Below are 16949 nucleotides of genomic sequence, written 5' to 3'. Positions count from 1 at the left end.
TGGCTGCGCTCGAGGCAGCTCTGGCTTCCACAACGTGCCGAAACAGAGGCTGCGATCGTTATAGAGTCAGCTCCAACCCTTAAAGATGCCCCGTCCTACAATATGTGATGCTACGATTCTGTGTGGATACCTCCTCCTGCGTTCCGAGACAGTAAGTGTGCCGCTAACGTTAGCCATCGGCGATGCAGCAAACGGCACCATCTTGTCATCGCGCACCCCACTGACGTGCCCCTGGCGCACCCCAGCATGGCGGAAACGGTACGGGGCACCAGCATCGCTCAAAATGGCAGCGCACAGGAGCCTTTCTTGCAAACGTGTATAGAGGAGGCTATGCTTTGGGCCGCCGAGCGCGTGTCGCTCGTGTGGGCAGCGCGTGCAGTTCAGAGCTTGCCAGGCATATTCTCCCGAACTGGCACTGTTTCAAAAGAGATAGCAAGGGGGCGCTTGCATAGATTTGATAGGCGTTGCAGAGGCACGAAAGCGGTGATTCCGAAAACTCCTAATAGGACGTCAAGCCCCGGACACAGGGGGCTTCAGCGTCACATTGAAAATTAATTTCTGGTCCCTACGTCCTTTAAATTACAAAATAATCTTGATATTCGTAATTCTCGAGGCCAAATGACGACTATTTAATTGAATTGAACCATGGTTAAAAGTGCTAAAAAAAAGACGTACACAAGATAGAAGACAAACACGGGCGCTTCAATTCAGTCAACACCAACTAGCCCAACAAGTCCTTTTACAGACTATTTCATTGTTCTTCATCAAATAGAATACAGCATGTTTCCCTTTAAGTTCAAATGTACACAGCGCTGCGTCGCGAAGAACCGGAAACGCGGGTACTCAAGTCCGCCTGTTTTAGAAACGTTTCTTCTTCTTTTTTTGTTTTTTTACGAAATTCATTGATATTTTTAATAACCAGTAGTTAAGAGGAGCTCCCATCAAATCATAAAACATGGACCTACCGCGCATCCAGCCGTCGTAAAACATGGCTAGGTATTTGGATGCACCTATCCTAGACTAGGGGTGCTATGTTGCGCTTTTTGCACTCCCAGGAGACTAGGGAGAGGGAAGTGACGTCAACGACACAGCAAATGCAGATTGGATGTTGACAGAAGAAAACGAAATCAACACCCAATCTGCGTTTGCTGTGTCGTTGACGTCACTTCCCTCTCCCTAGTCTCCTGGGAGTGCAAAAAGCGCAACATAGCCCCCTAGGGAACGCCTGTAAGATTTTGCCGCGGCTAAGAATAACCGACTTCGAGCAAACGGACACTGTAGTCTAAACTTTATAAGACTGGGTATATCCCACGAATCGTACTGAAGTGAAAAAACTGCTGGCGTTGTGGTCCTTGGTCAAGGAAGCATAGCTCGTCTGAAGAACCTGATAGTAGAACACTTCCCCCCCTCCCCCCATTCCTCTCCCCAAAAACGCCAAAGAGCCATCCTGATGTAATAAATATATTCGTCCATTCATTCATTTATTCATGATGAAAGCACCGAATACAGAAATAATACCTAAATTGTCAACTTAAGATTGCACGCTTTTTCCTAGCGAGTCAGCTCAAGAAAGCTCCAATTTAGCACAGACAAGAATTGAAAAGTACTATTTGTATTTTTAAGACCTGGCGGTGGTCACAGCGCGAAATAATATTATGTGCACTGTCAGATTTAAAGACGCATGTGAATCCTTAGCTTCTCCATCTACGCTCTCTGACAGGAATGCCGCTCCTGACAGCGCCGACGTCCCCCATCGGGCACAACCGTTGCCGCGGGACTCCATTTACCCCAAACCGAGCCGCGGAAGCAGATTTATGTCTGTCGTTCTGTATCAGAAAAACTTACGCCTGGCCGAATCGCTGTCACGCTTTTCAAACTCCCGGTTATCTGTCGCCTCGTGTCTTTTTTTTTCCCCCTTTTTTTTTTTCTCGCGAGTTTTAGTCCGAACGCGGTATCTCACTTGCGAGCTACGCGTCGTCGTCGAAGCGGACGAACTAAATAAATTCTCACGGGCCGTAACAACAGCATGCCGACGCCGGAACACGCATCCCGGCCATCGCGACTGCCCGAAACACGCGCAGGGCGTACAAGAAGACACAGCAGAAACGATGCGACATGCCCCCTAGGCCAGAATGCAGTCCACGCGCGCGCGCTTCGACGCCCGCGTCGTCATACAAGGCGCAGTGTGTGGCGGTGGCGTTACGGCGTCGACCACGCGCGCGTCAACGTGCGGTTCGAAACGCGGCGGCGAGTGCTCGAAGAGGCGTGAAAGGGAATGCAAGCACATTTCTCTCGAACACGCCACGCGTGACTTGACGACACATTTCAGGGCGAACCTGTCAGGTTATTTTTTCCCTTAAAGCCCAATAACAACAGTAAAAAAAAAAAAAAAAAAAAAAAGATTGTGCGTAGTAAAGCAACAATCTTAAGATCTAAAACTCGGCGCATATAAAGAAATGGGTCGTTGTTGCGCATATAAAATGCATGACTCTCCCCTCCTCGCCATAGCGTCTCAGTCTGGTGGGCTAGCGCCATCCGGCGTCGGTTCGAGACGAAGCTTCGCGTAAGTAATCCTCCGGCAGCAGCGGCTGGGAGGCTAGCGACGCGAGGCTGGTGGCTTGATCAAATGCGCGCGCTGAATACGCTTTGCATGCGTTCCTGTCACTGCCATTTATCCTGTGGGCGAGGATAAAGCGTTCTCGCGACGCCCGCGAAAGAGGCTGGGTGGTCAGAGCGCGTGGTTGAATGGGCCGACGTGGCGGGCTCCCCGGGAGGCGGGGGGAGCGCTCTCCGCCTGAAAACCAAGCTGGCATTGACAAACGTATACGTGCACAAAGCTGTGCGCTTGATGCGTTGGTGGGATTTTCTCTTTACTTCCGGCTGGTTTCGTTTGGAGTCCGGAGGCGTTCGGAGGCCAAAAGTTGTGCTAGATTGGGGAAGGACAGCGGTTTCTCTCGAACAAAGTGCGATTTCTGGTGCATGAAAAACATCTAAAAGCTCAACAGAGGTCAAGTGCTAACAATACCCTACTTGTTGACCTGAAAGCTATGCTTGGATCCCTCCGCAGAAACGTGGGATTATATGGGTTAATTAAGTCGCTGAATCCGTTGCGAGGATTCACTTTTGATTTGTTTTATAATCGACAGCAGAAGGACGAGCTCCCTCGAAGGACGTAGAGTATCAACGCCCCCGTATGTAACAAGAGAGCGTGCTAATCTTTCCACCCGATATAAAACGTTCAAAAGGAACCCTTTCATTATCTATCTGCTTTATATGGAGAACGAGTCCCATTAAACGTGTTTTTCGGTGCCTGAAATAAGATTGAATGGATATTATGTCAATTTGGTCTACTTTACGTAAATTTTAAATGAACAGTGATGTTATGCCCTTGCCAGACTGGCACATTAAATGCCTTAAGAATGAACTCCTTTAATGATTCGGGGAAACAGTTCGCGATCTTGCGCTTATCGGCGTGCGCTGGCTCGCCAATCTCAGTTCGTTCTGAAGGCTTTTACCGTACTTGTCTGACAGGGGCTTTACTTTTTCCTGGCATTTCTAAAGTGTTTGGTCCAAAAACTTTTTTTTTTAATTGATGAGCCAGCTGGTAATTCTGACTGCTATGTTGAACCTTAGACGCTTACTTGACAACTCTATAAAGGTCTTGAGTTCGAAGGCCTTCATAGGATCGGGAAATCAGTTCACGATCCGAAATAAGTGTACCCTTCGACATACGCTAATTTGCACATCCTCTAAAGACTTTCGATCTGAAGTTAAAATACTAGAGAAATATTGGTACTATAAGGGTTTTATAAAGTTTGGAGGATTGCATTATTGGGACTACTAGTTCTTTAGGGCAGCGTTACCGCATTTTATATACCATAAAATAGTCCGAAAGAAAACTTCTTCTTCAATAAAGATTGCGTATATTCTTAAATAAATATAAAATAATAAGAAACGCTGGGCAGACATTTTTACGCCAAACAAATCAATTTCTTGGTACAAAAAGTTCCGCCAGTTGATCAAGAAAACCTCATATAAATCTTGTTATGATCAATTGGTTACTTAGTCCAAAGCAGAAGCAAGATCAGGGACCTATTAAAAATTAGATTTTGATCACAAAATTCTGAGAAATTTGTAGTTATATTTTCGAAGCATTCAATTATGCAAGGTTGATTTGCATTTCCTTGCTGTTAAAGTACTTATGTGATTTTTTTTCTAGAAAATTCTTTTTGATGGGATATTATTGGTTAGGTTTCAGCCAATAAAAATGACCAGTTCTAGATGGCAAGACGGCCTGGCCTAGTGAACTCACAGCAATACAAGTACACGGGCACTATTTTCTCTTGGGGGGGAAGGGGGGGGGGGGGGTTTCTCGGTGCATTATTAGCTCCAGAAAGTTAGATTAATGGAAATAGCTCGTCGCGTAGAGATTCCGGATGTTGTCATTATTTATCTTTTTAGGCGCGTTGTGCATTATAGTTTCACAAAAGCGTGAAAAATGTGCGTGTAGGAGATGAAATACTGAAAGCATTGTTTAAAAAACAGTCTAACGGCGCCTCCTGGTGATTGCTACAAGGCACACGAAGAAGGACGTGAAAAGCTCTTTGATAAGATATTTAACTGGGAAATCAGCCACCCATCAGTGTAATTTTGTGTTTCTTAGGATTCTTAGAGTCCCCATATTGGGTCATCACCATAAACAGACGATCACTGAATACACTTTGTGCCCCTTTAATAGTAATGCGGCACTTCAATGTTGCGATATCTTAGACTTATAAAATAAGTACAACGTGAGCTACTTCATTACTTTTTCAATATAAAATTAAAGACTTAAAATAATTTAACAAGAACTTTGTACCACTTAAATTGGTCCATATTGTTTTTGCAATTTTTAGTTTTATTTGTATATCTACGGATCGCTCTTTGCAGCGTGCCACGACGTATGTGCGCCGGTATGTGAACGATAACACACTTAGTGGGCGTCATCAGGGTTTTCATAAGCTGTCGGTGTAAACCATACCAATTCAGTATAATATATTTGGATTCTGGTGGCATAATGAGGTATAATATATCAAAATCCTCTTTCGAACGTACTAAATATCTCGGGTCAATGGGAGAGTTTTTACGAAAATTACAAAAAAAATACTTCATAAGGTCCTAGTCTGAAATCTACCTTGTTATTTTGGGGTTAGAACCGACATTTTAATCATTCTTGAAGTGTAAACAACCGCACTTACGAACTTAGGAGGATTTAACTACTATCCACATAAGAAACGTAGGAGGTGCGCATATATTGTGCAGTTTAAATTTTAAAAACAACTTTCTTGCGAGAATTTTTTTCTTTTTTTTTTTTACCAAGTTGAGGTTACACTTGGCATTAATAAGGCCGCTGTATTCTAAAACAAAAAAAAAGTTTATGACTGGAAGAAAAGCACAATTTCACTACCAATCTTCGCTGTTTCCCTGTGACACTACGCACCTAGCTTGATAATTGCAGAGCGTGGAACGTTATGTTCACGCTTCTCGCTTTGTGATTGAGGGATCGGTGGCCGAGTGGGCTAGCGCACACCAGATCGGAGCGCGCGGAGCAAAAGCTCACGCTGCAAAACTCAGGGGTCCTGGGTCCAATCCCCGCCCCTACCCGTTTCGATCTGGATGAGCATTGTACTGGCGTGCGGGCATCTACCACTATTGCGTGGTGCACGTTAAAGACCGCAGGCTAGCTGTTGTACTGCACCGGCTAAATTTTTCATCTACTGCAAGTGACTCGATCGTCGCAATTTTGAAAGGGCTGACCAACTACAGGCTGTCTAAATATCCGCACAACCCCAATTATTTTTCGCTTTGTGATGGGTCCTTCGGGGTTCTTATCGGCTGATTCCTCAATTTAATTGTCTACGGATTGATAATAAGATGATTAGGACTCGCCAAGCATTACCCATGGGCGTACCAACCAGGGAAAGGGGGGGGGCAAGGGGAGCCCTTGCCCCCCCCCCCAGTTCGCAGAGTGTGTGGGGGGGGGGGGGAAGGCAAAATTTGTGCTTCCCCCCCCCCTCCCTCCCTCCCCCCCCCCCCCCCCCCCCGCCCCCCGTGAAACAGATGCCCCTGGGCAGGGCAAATACCGGCCAGCGGCGCCCGAGAGATACCAAGGGCCAGAGTGTCGAACCGGAACAGAACCGTTATTTTTAGCTGAACCGGAACTAAACCGGACCTGAACCGAACCGAAATCTTCGCCGCCATTTTGGAACTGAACCGGAACTGAACAGGAAAAAAATATAACGGTAACCGGATCAAAACGGTTCACGGTAATTTTTTCTTTTATTACAAAATGAGTGTTCGAGAAGTAAAAATTGCCAGCTGTATTTCTATGTAGCGATCAAATTATCATATACTGAATTGCAATGATAAAACAATCGTGGGTTTTCGTGGCAGTTTTATATTGGCACTACGATTTACCATGTCTCACGTGGTAACGTGACGTCATGGTGTAAAGATATGCTATCAAATGATGTCACGTCACGTGGCCTTGTGACGTAGTCGCGTGACTCACCGCGTCAAGTTGACTTAAATTGAGTACGCCACTATAGTCTGTTGCAACTCAACAAAATAGGGCGAGGGAAAGGAAGGCTGAGGAGAAGGAAGCAGGCGGAACGCGGGAGAGAGGAGGAGGTTTCCCCTCTCTTCTCCAGCGTTCCATCTGCTTCTTGTTGACAGCGTGACGTCACATGTCAGCATGACTGCTTACCGCGAGTCACGTGACAATTTGACGTACTCGATTGTCATGAGCACGAGTCGAGTGCTCGGGTTCTGGTCAATCAGCATCGCCATAACATTCGTGTTGTCTCGTGTTCAATCGAAGATGAGAATAGCCGAACACTAATACTGGCGGTATACAATTACCGTCAGATCACATCGCCGCTTGTTCTAATAGCGAGTTGAGGAAGGGAAAGCTATTTCTTTTCTTTATTTTTTCTATATCTGCCATTGAGCGGAGAGAAAAACTAATGGGTGTTTTTGCAAACTATCAACGTCAGAGATTAGCTCTAAGTGGTATTTACTAAACGTACGAAAATTGTTGCATGAACCATTTTACATGTACACATCATTGAGCCAGCCAAACATGTTTTCGTTGGTGCTGAACTGTCTTATAAAAGTTGTCCTCGAGAATAGAAGGATTGAAAGCACAAAATCTGGCTTAATAATATGAGGATAAATAAAACTACAAGTGTGTACGGCAGGGATACTTGAAAAGAAAGATTCCAGTGGCTTTAGAGGCAGCCGCTTAAACGATCGCAGGCTCGTTTAAACTTTGCAGTTTTGGGGTTCAAAATAACAGAAATAGAGGATTACTGTTAACAAATGACACAAATATAATTGTCGAATTGGCACCCCCAAGCGGAGGAGGGAGCCCCTCAGAAATAAAAAGTGTTCTCTGAAGGAGTGTCGTAAAACCAAAAAAAAAAAAGGGGGGGGGGGGGGAGTTAAAAACATACTGTGTTTAAAGGTTCGTCTGCTCCGCATCTTGGGCGCAGACCAGACAGCGTGATCCCGCAATGCTACTTCGTGTGCAAAATCACTCCTGCCAGAAAGGGCGTCTTCGTGGTGCCAGACGCTCGCGCTGTTCCTCACGACGACGCACCAAGAAAGAATCATTTTCGTTTCTGAATGCATGAGTTGCACTGAGCGCGAACCTTCTGCAGCGTCCATTGTGCACCACGGGATTTGATTTTCTCAGCAAAAAGAAATTTCTGACCGCAGGCACATAGTGCGATGATGTCACGTGCAAACCATGCTAAACAGTTCAATTTTTTGGTTAAATATGATGTTTTCAATACAATACTCGGTTTCACTTTAAGCGTGAGTGTAGCAGAAGCTAAAAGAGCGAGCACCGGGCTTTCAGCGTTGTTGCCAAGCACGCACGTTCCTGCAGTGCAAGCACTGGTCAGGACCACATGCTCGCGCTTGTAGCATCGGCTGCGACTGGACTTGAAGGGGCCCTGCAAAGCCTTTCTGGCCATTTCTTAATTTGCATCGCGTTCGCACTAACTAGTGAGTGTTACTCTAGCACCATATTAAACATAAAATAAAGAAAAACTCTGATGTATTTTGATCACGATAGGTGAAAGGAGTTTAGAGTTATGAGCACATTTTCTTTTGTTAATGACGTACTTGGTCTGAACAAATAGCGAACCGAAACGACAAGAGCGTGCAGCGACCAAGCGATCTTCCTAATCCTAGGAATTAACATTCAGTTACTAAGATGCGAACGTCCAACCAATTTACGGGTGTTCCAAGCAAAAATCTGAGTGAGTGTCACGTGCTTGAAGGGATCAGAATATTCAGCCAGCCCTTCCTCTAGAATTCTATGTCGTCGTTATCTGACGCTCTAGACCAACGTGTTCACTGAACGCTCGTGTATGACACTGATAGGCACGCCTTTTGAAGCAGCATTTGGTTTTCTTCGTCCCATTGCAATGTCCCTTTAAGCTGAAACGAAGTATTGCAAGAGGGGATGTCCAAATTGTAAAGTTGTGCAGTATATATAGCAGTCTCGCGATGATATGCGGCAGCCTAATAAAATGTTAGAGCGCCATGACTGATAAAGCACAGAGTTGTAAAATGAGGACCCAAAAGAAGTGCACGTAAAAATCGAATATAACTTTAACCCCCGGAAAATGTATCCTGCAAAGTTTCGAGCTCATGCAATCTGATGTCCAAATGTGATTTAAATTAGAAATATATTGTCTATTGTTCGTGATATTTCTGTGTCATTACGAACATCATTGCACGCACCTCTCTTGAAGAAATCCGGGCGATAACCAACCAAGTCCTGAACAGTTAGAAGTTCAAAGTTTCTAAACCGGTTCGGTATTTTCATCAGGAGAAACTATTTGCACGTGGAGAGCTGAAGCTTCTTTTCCGCCTTCGGTGTGTCGTTTGCTTACTTCACTTTTAATGAGAAAGCATCAGAAGTGAAGGAAAGTGTCCCATGGAGCGAACCGACGTCATCAGCATGGAAGCCGCACCAAATGGCGCCTTCTTTCGTCCCAATGTCGTGTGTAGCAGAAATATGGTGGATAGGCTCCCATTGGCTAGCGTGTGTATTCAAGGAACGAGGCTCCCATTGGCTCTCGGGCGGCGTAGTTCTAAAAAAACGCGGCACAGCGCACGCAGCAGCCCGGCCGCCATAACGAGGTGCGGCGGTGCGACCCTGGCCGCACGGCCCGCTTGGGCAAACTCCGAAGTGGTTGCACGGCCGAGCCCAGCGCGTTGAGGCCACTTTCCGATAGCGCGCGCTCGGCCCTCGGCCAACGAAACGTGGCCGTCCACGCCACTACGCCGCAGAGGAACGACAATCATGATTTCGTGCTTAGGTGTCCTTCAGAGGACACCTTGGCAAAAGAAGTGCTTAGGTGTCCTCTGAAGTTTTATTTCTTCAAGTGCCCTAGTCCGTTGACATACGCCGATGGTTAAGTGGCTGTCGATCTATTGAGTTCGACCTATTAAAACGTCGGGCTCCTAAAGTTTTAGGACTTGGTAGGTGGAGGTCTGTATTTTTCAAATTTTTGACCCAACCATACGGAGTTCTGTCAAACGTGTTTACGTATAAAACCCGCATTTTTATTCATTCATTTTTTGCAGTTAGGCGTCCTGTACATGACTATTTAGAATAATGCCATTTATTATCGCTCTTTCTGCACATTTCGTGTGTTTGCCTTCAGATATATAATGTGAGCACACAGTCGTTTTTGGCGTAGCCCGCGACCCGGCGTTTCACACTGCCGAACAGGGAACATAAAAACACGTTTCCGCAGACTCAACAAATGGCGTATTCTCGAGTATCACCCTCCCGTGTTGGTGTTAAGCGGTTATGTGAACTTCATACAGTCAAATGTATTGATGACAATAAAAAATATTTTATTGCTGCCTGAAGACTTGACAACATAAATAAAGGGCCGATCACCCTAAAGATATACATCATAAGTGAATGCACCTCAAAATTATCCGATATATGCTCTGAAAATTTTTTTCGGCGTATTTATCCTCAATTGGCACGTCTATAAGTGGTCTGGGAGAACTTTAAACAAATGTTTAATTTTGAAGCTGATTTAAATAAGAAAAAAATGCATATTCAGCTTCTCAGACATATAAAAGTCTGTTGCTCCTTTTGTGTGATAAACAAAATTGTTATGTGTCTGGGGGCTGGACGAAAACAAAGCACACAGTGGCGCGTGGAGGAACAATTACGATTGCGTACGCAGACCGCCAGAAAGTGATTAAGTAGCTGTAATGTCGAGCAGAGTTAGATATACTACTTTGTTTTATTTAACAAAAATATAAAAAATAGGAAGGGTGATGTTTATTTGCAAATTAAATAAACCGGCATCTTGAAAAAAAAGCGTCATGCTATGTCAAAAATGTTCACTTCGGTACGGGCTATTTTAGGCCAAATCCGATCTGAGTACGAAGGTCATTCCTTTCTGCATGATTATTCACCTGCATCATGGTGCTGAGTGTAAACAATATTGGTCAGAAAAGCAAGCGTTGTGATTGCCGCTCAGTGTTTCTATAAAAAGTAGACTGAAAGGGTGTGTCCTAAAATATTCCTCGCATTTTGAAAGAAAAAATGCTTTTAGCTCAGTTGCGTCGTCATCATATATATTGTAAAGCATATTTTGTAAACTAGATTTCAGGATATATATGGCGAGGACTTGCGCATTTTATGATTTCATGTACTGCAATTAAATCCTAGGTTCAAGAGCACAGCAGGATCCGACTTTTAATACTGCCACGCAAAGTTCTAGAATTAACGGGTATTTTAGGAAACCTGCCAAACTGATAAGCTTTTGATTCAGGTAAAATATTTGTGACTGAGTTAAAAAAATAGATGATGAGTCATATGTGTTAATTTAGCTTTCTTTTACTGTTTCATCGAAATTAAATAACGCAATTAATTTTTGTACCGGAAAATAAAAGCGGATTCTACGAATGATAAAAAGCTATATGATACTCGTTTCATTGTTGAAATAGTGCCTATTGTCAAAGAAACCCGGAGAATTTATTCTCAGTTTTGCGGTTCAAACGGGTTCGAACCGTTATTCTTTGCTCCCCGGAACTGAACCGGAGCTGAACCGAAAGCCGTGAATCCGAACTGGAACCGAACCGATAAAAATTTCAGTTCGACACCCTGCCAAGGGCACCGCCCCCCGGCCCTGGGGGGGGGGGGGGGGGGGGGGGGGGAGGAGAGGAAGAGTGTTCTGGTTTGCTTCACCCCCCCCCCTCCCCCTTAAGAACAGGTTGGTACGCCACTGGCCCTATTTTTCTTAAGCTGTCAGCGACCATAATGGAAAACGTGGGTCATGACCACCATAACAAATATATAGCAATTTGCAGAAAATCCAGCCGCTACATACAGTAAAAAAAAAAAAAAAGATATTGAATTGGTGTAAAAGATGGTCTGTTTGAATTTGGAAGTGTGCACTTACATTTTATCCCTGATCTTGCCTTGGCACTCATGTAAAATCATTTTTCTCGCTTCTTTGCTTACTTAACAGATTCACGGTCGCTGCTTGCGTTGGCACTTTGTTGTGATGACTTTGCTGTTGAACTTTTAGTCTCAAATATTTCCTTGTTGCTTTTGCATTTTGATATCTACTTAGTATATGGCTGATTCCCGACCAATACTTACGGTATATTTTAATATATTTATATATTTTTTATGATTCTTGCTCGGATGGAAGTTTTCTATGTTGAGCGTTACTTGTCGTTTTTGGTTTTCGCTACGGCTGCATGCGGCGTTTCTTTTTCTTAAAGGGATACTGAACCGAAATTTGAATTTCGCAAAATAAGGCTCTAGAAGCGTTGAACGGGACTCTACGTACTCCGAAACATTGCTCGTACATCGATATCTCAAACGGATGGCCGCACTTTTCGAAAAGAAGGGCGCGATCAAACGAGGCCTCTGACATCACTGTCCTCCGGCAGAATTTGAGAATGAGGGGGAGCGGCCTCGCTTCTCTCCTCCTCGCTTCGGTTCACCAGCTCGACACGGGACGTAGTGAGGAGGAGAGGGAATAAGAATCGTGACGTGCCTTGCCTTGTCGACCTCGTCGGCCGCGTTCAGTCGGGCGCTTCTTTTCTAAAAATATGGCGATCCGTTTGAGATATCGCTGTATGAGTGATGTTCTTGGGTTTTGCATCGTCCCGCCTATCTGTCCAGCCTTGTTTTGTGAGTTCGAAATTTCGGTTCAGTATCCCTTAAAGCGGGACAAATGTAGCGGATACTATTGTGTAACGACGCATAGTTCAATCCGAAAAGTGTTAATGATTGATAGGCCACAGCATGACACATCACGAGGTCTTGCAAGTTTAGTTTTTGTTTTATTTTTGTTGTTTCACGATTTTCTGCAGCAAAGGCTTTAGGGGGGGGGGGAGGCGTGGGGGAGGGGGGACGACTTGTACGCAAGGACTGCCCGTTTTCACACACAAGCACATATGTGCTGAAGTGAGACGGATTTGGAAAGTGTATTGTGGATGAAAACTAAAATAAACTACTCCATTCTATTCTATCGCAGTTTGACCATCCCCCACCCTTTCTAAGAAATATAAAGGTTTTGGGAAACAAGTACTGTTTTTAGGAATGGACATTCAATGTCCTGCGTTGGTCAGGCCGTCGAAGCATGATAATTTTCGGAGCTTTAAACAAAAGGAAGACATGAGGTTGTAGAATATCTTTCATTCTGTGAGGCTCGTTCCACAGAACGCACTAGAAACAGGAAGAAACATTAGTGATGATTCGATAAGCCCAGCGCGACCCCAATCTCGACAACCAAGGACCGAGAGAAGGAGCGGATGAGAGAACAAATTTCCGCGAAACAGGGCTTCCGGTATGCCCGTTCAGATTCTTCGAAAACTTTGTACGGCGCAGCGGCCTGTCCATGGCGTTCCGCTAGGATGCAAGGGTGCGTTCGCTGGAGCCCCTCCGCCTGGGATCGAATAAATTTGTCACGGGCGGTCGCACCGTGAATTCTATCAGGCTAACGACAAGATTTCCCGACCCAGTTTAAAAACTCGAGCGGTTCCAAAAACAGAGCGCGGACTTTGCATCGACGTACTTACGAACAATCGTAGCAACCACGTTTTGAATATGATCGCACTCGGACAAAGGAATACGAAGGAAAAAACATATCTTAAAATAAAAAATGCATAATAAAAAAAGTGTCTCCGGTCACCCAATAGGGGAGGGTTCGTCCATTTTACTTAGAAGCTTAACTTCCATCATGTAGCATTTGATATTTCGTTAATTTTGTGCATCGTTGTCTGTATTCATTGCGCACCAATCCATTGCGTCTGACGGTCTCTGTACTTTTTATCAGTGATTTGACTGGTAGCTTATTGATACTAATCAAAGTGTTTTGCGCTCCCTAGACGTATGCATTTGGTTGTCGTGCGTTATCACTGAATTAAAATTGGAGGGTTATTCCGCTTCCGCCTGTATGAAGATGTGTACCACCCGATTGGAAAATATTCTGTAAGCCTTTCACCTTATAACATTACGAGTGCTGCTGTAAAGACGTTCCTTACCCCAGAGCTCCGTGTAAGTTACAACAAAACAAAATACGAGGAAAGTATAAACGGACGGGAACGTTAAACAAAAAAATATATCTTTTGACAGAACTGTTTTCGTTACTCCTAATGATACCATCAATTAAGATTTACGAAAGTGACCAAAGAACATTTCAAGCCATTAAATGAAAAAAAAGGTGATCCTGAAATGATCGTTCAAGTTTCATGATTACGTTTATGCATTCACGCAGCAACATCCCCAAACGCTTCCCACGTGTTTTCCGACTTGCATTTTTTTTAATTACCAGCTTCTACATATTGCGCAGTTAACAGTGCACGCACCCACAACTTAATTAAATTTTTCCTATTTGCACTGCAGAAGAGGTATTTTTTAAATGATCCCATTCATAATAAAAGTACGCCGGTCAGTTCACAGAGCATATGGAAATGATTTCTATTGAACCTTTATAGTTTCGATGAAAATATATGTTCACGTATTTAACGTACTTTATTTTCCAGTTCACCGTTTCGGCCTAATCAATCCGTCGCCAATTTTCACAGCCACTACATGGCATCCGAATTCGGGGCACCACCTTCAAATAACAACATTAACATCTGGCCTTAAAATTATTGTCGTTTTCAATTTTTATAATTATATTTTTACGTTCAAATGCAGAGGGTGTGGCTTATTGTGACCACGCTACATTCTTAGTGATCCGTTCTTCGGAGTAAGTACAGGCGTAGGCTGCGAACTCATCGAACGCGGGGCCGATAATAAGGGTCTGGGGGGCAATATGACGTCATGGTTAGTGGATTGCCTAAATTATATATATATATATATATATAGGTGGGTGATTTCATCTTAAATCATGAGGGGGGAAAAAGGTAGAATTTTAATTTCGCTGAAATATGTATATATATATACATATATATATTATGGTACCGTCTCTCAAAACACAGTTGCCACAAACCGCAAGTTTGTCGGATTGTTTCTTCTCGACTTTTCAATACTTAAAAGACGCCGCTGCGGAAAGCAATGTTTTTCACATTCGTCCTGGGTCGTATGTTTCCGTCAATCTTCCGCCTTAAAGTTTTAGTCTGCATTATATTAACATTTTTCTAACAACTATGGGAGCACGGTTAAAAGACTAATGAAAAAAAATAATTTTAGACGTTTTGTTTTTTTATCGTAAAAATGTAAAAAATGCCCCTTCGGTGAATTGTTGGTGAAATTTGACAATTAGATAGTTACGTTGTGATCCACTTGGTTTACATCGACATTTTTTATGTCGATGGACGCCAAAAACACGCTCTTTTTACGTATTATAAGAAGCTGTTTACATATTATAAGAAGCTGTTTACATATTATAAGAAGACTGTGTGAAATTCTCTTTGCGGTACGTTGACGTCAAACTTATGTAAAAAAAAAAAATTAAAAAACGTCAAAGTTAAAACAAATTTTCTGAAAACAATTTCTGTTAAACTTGACTAATGAGTTTTTTTAATTTTTTTTTTACTGTAGAACAAGTCAAGACAGTGTGCATTTTGTTCGTGCGATCTATATTTAAGCCCCGATATTATAAGAAAACGTGTTCGTTTTGCAAGACCTAAGTAAGACATACCAACCTGCGTGTTCTTTGAATTCTGGAAAAGGTTTTGTTACATTTTTGTCTGCGTTTTAAAGTCACACACAAACGCAGTCTTGTGGTATTGAATAATTACTTTTATTTTGGTAAGAGGGGGGAGCCACGAGCAACATATCTAATCAAATCAGTAGGCCTAGTAGACTTTAAATATCAAAGGGGCACAGACTTTTTTTATTTATAAAACACTCAGTGCAAATTAGCATGACTAGTTATTATCTATCATGTTACTAAGACATAGAAAGTCACCACACGATTGATATGGTATATGCAATTCTTTCTGAAACCAACCCCTTGGGTTTGTTCTCCGCACATCGCACAGGTCACTAGCTGTTGACCGGCACGGTCTTTTACTTCAGAAATACACCGAAGTGAGGACACAGAAACGGTCCACAACAAGTGTCAATTAGTTCCGGGCTTTTGGCAGTGTCTATATGAACTACTACTTCCACAGTTGCACTGTTGAGCCTGCGGGCACGCACTCACTGATGATTCGGAGCCATTCGGAATGTAAAGCAGTACGTGTTATCATTTTATTCCATAGTCCTAGCACATATGCTCGGTTACTCTGGTGTTTCACAAACATTTTCTAAGACGACGGTGATGCTGTCTTCCTTCTTCCACTTCCTCCACACGGGTGAGGATCGTATTCCTCTTAGGATACTTATCTTTTCCCACTCTTTTTCTTTTATTCCCGGAAACGGGTGATCTCCTCTTGGCATATCCAGAATAGAATGATTCCTTTGATTTCCTGGCTGACCACTTCAACGAAGATTTTGCGAGTTTTAGTAGAATTCAACTTTGTAGTTGACATATTATGAATTGATGCGTGATGCTCAAGCACGCCGCCCACTGCGCCGCACGCACTTTTTCAGTGCCCTGAGGCTGTGAATTTCATTTGGTGGCAACATATATCAAGTTTAGGAAATAAATAAAAAAAGAGTTTTTGAGAAAATTGATTTTAAGTATGACAGCTTTTGGTTTTTGCATAATATTCACGTCAACGCACTGCAAAGGAAATTTTAAACAGCTAAATGATTTTATACATAGAGATCGTGTTTGGCCTCTTCATTCACATAAAAAAAACTGTCGATGTAATTCCAGTGGATTAGGAGTATCTGATTCTCAATATTCAACAATTAACGAAGGAGGGGGGCGTTTTTGACATTTTTAGGGAAAATGAGCAAAACACCTAAATTATTTAATTGCTTTAGAGCCTCTCAACTGTACCCACAGAGTGGTAAAAAAAAGTTAATATAATGTAGGCTGAAAATACACGGTTGAAGATTGAGTGAAACGTACAACCCACGACGAATGTAAAAATGCAGCTTTCTGTTGCGGCCGTCTTTAAGCTTCAGAAGCCGAGAACAAAACATCCGGCGAACTTGCGGTTGGTGGCGACTGTGTTTTTAGAGATAATGCCATAACATATATCTTTCAGCGAAGTTAAGAATGCTACCGTTTTTGCCTGCATGAGTTGAGAGAATCACCCATATATATAGAGAGAGAGATATAGACCCAGGTAGCACGCCAGAGGAATGCCCAACTTGGGCAAAGGTCTGGCAAACATAAGGGCCCAACTTTGGCGCAGTTCGGTTTTTGCACCATGGCATTCATCAGTGCCAAAGTACGGTGCCTAACTATAGCCTAAGTTGGGCGATCCTATGGCATGCCAAAGTTTGGCTCTTCTCCGGTACGCCAGAGGAGTGCCAAAGTTGGTGCCATACTTGAGCCATAACT

Source organism: Ixodes scapularis, unplaced genomic scaffold, assembly GCF_016920785.2.
Source record: "Ixodes scapularis isolate PalLabHiFi unplaced genomic scaffold, ASM1692078v2 PGA_scaffold0__279_contigs__length_252992795, whole genome shotgun sequence".
Lineage (NCBI taxonomy): Eukaryota > Metazoa > Arthropoda > Arachnida > Ixodida > Ixodidae > Ixodes > Ixodes scapularis.
This window is presented reverse-complemented; position numbering follows the sequence as displayed.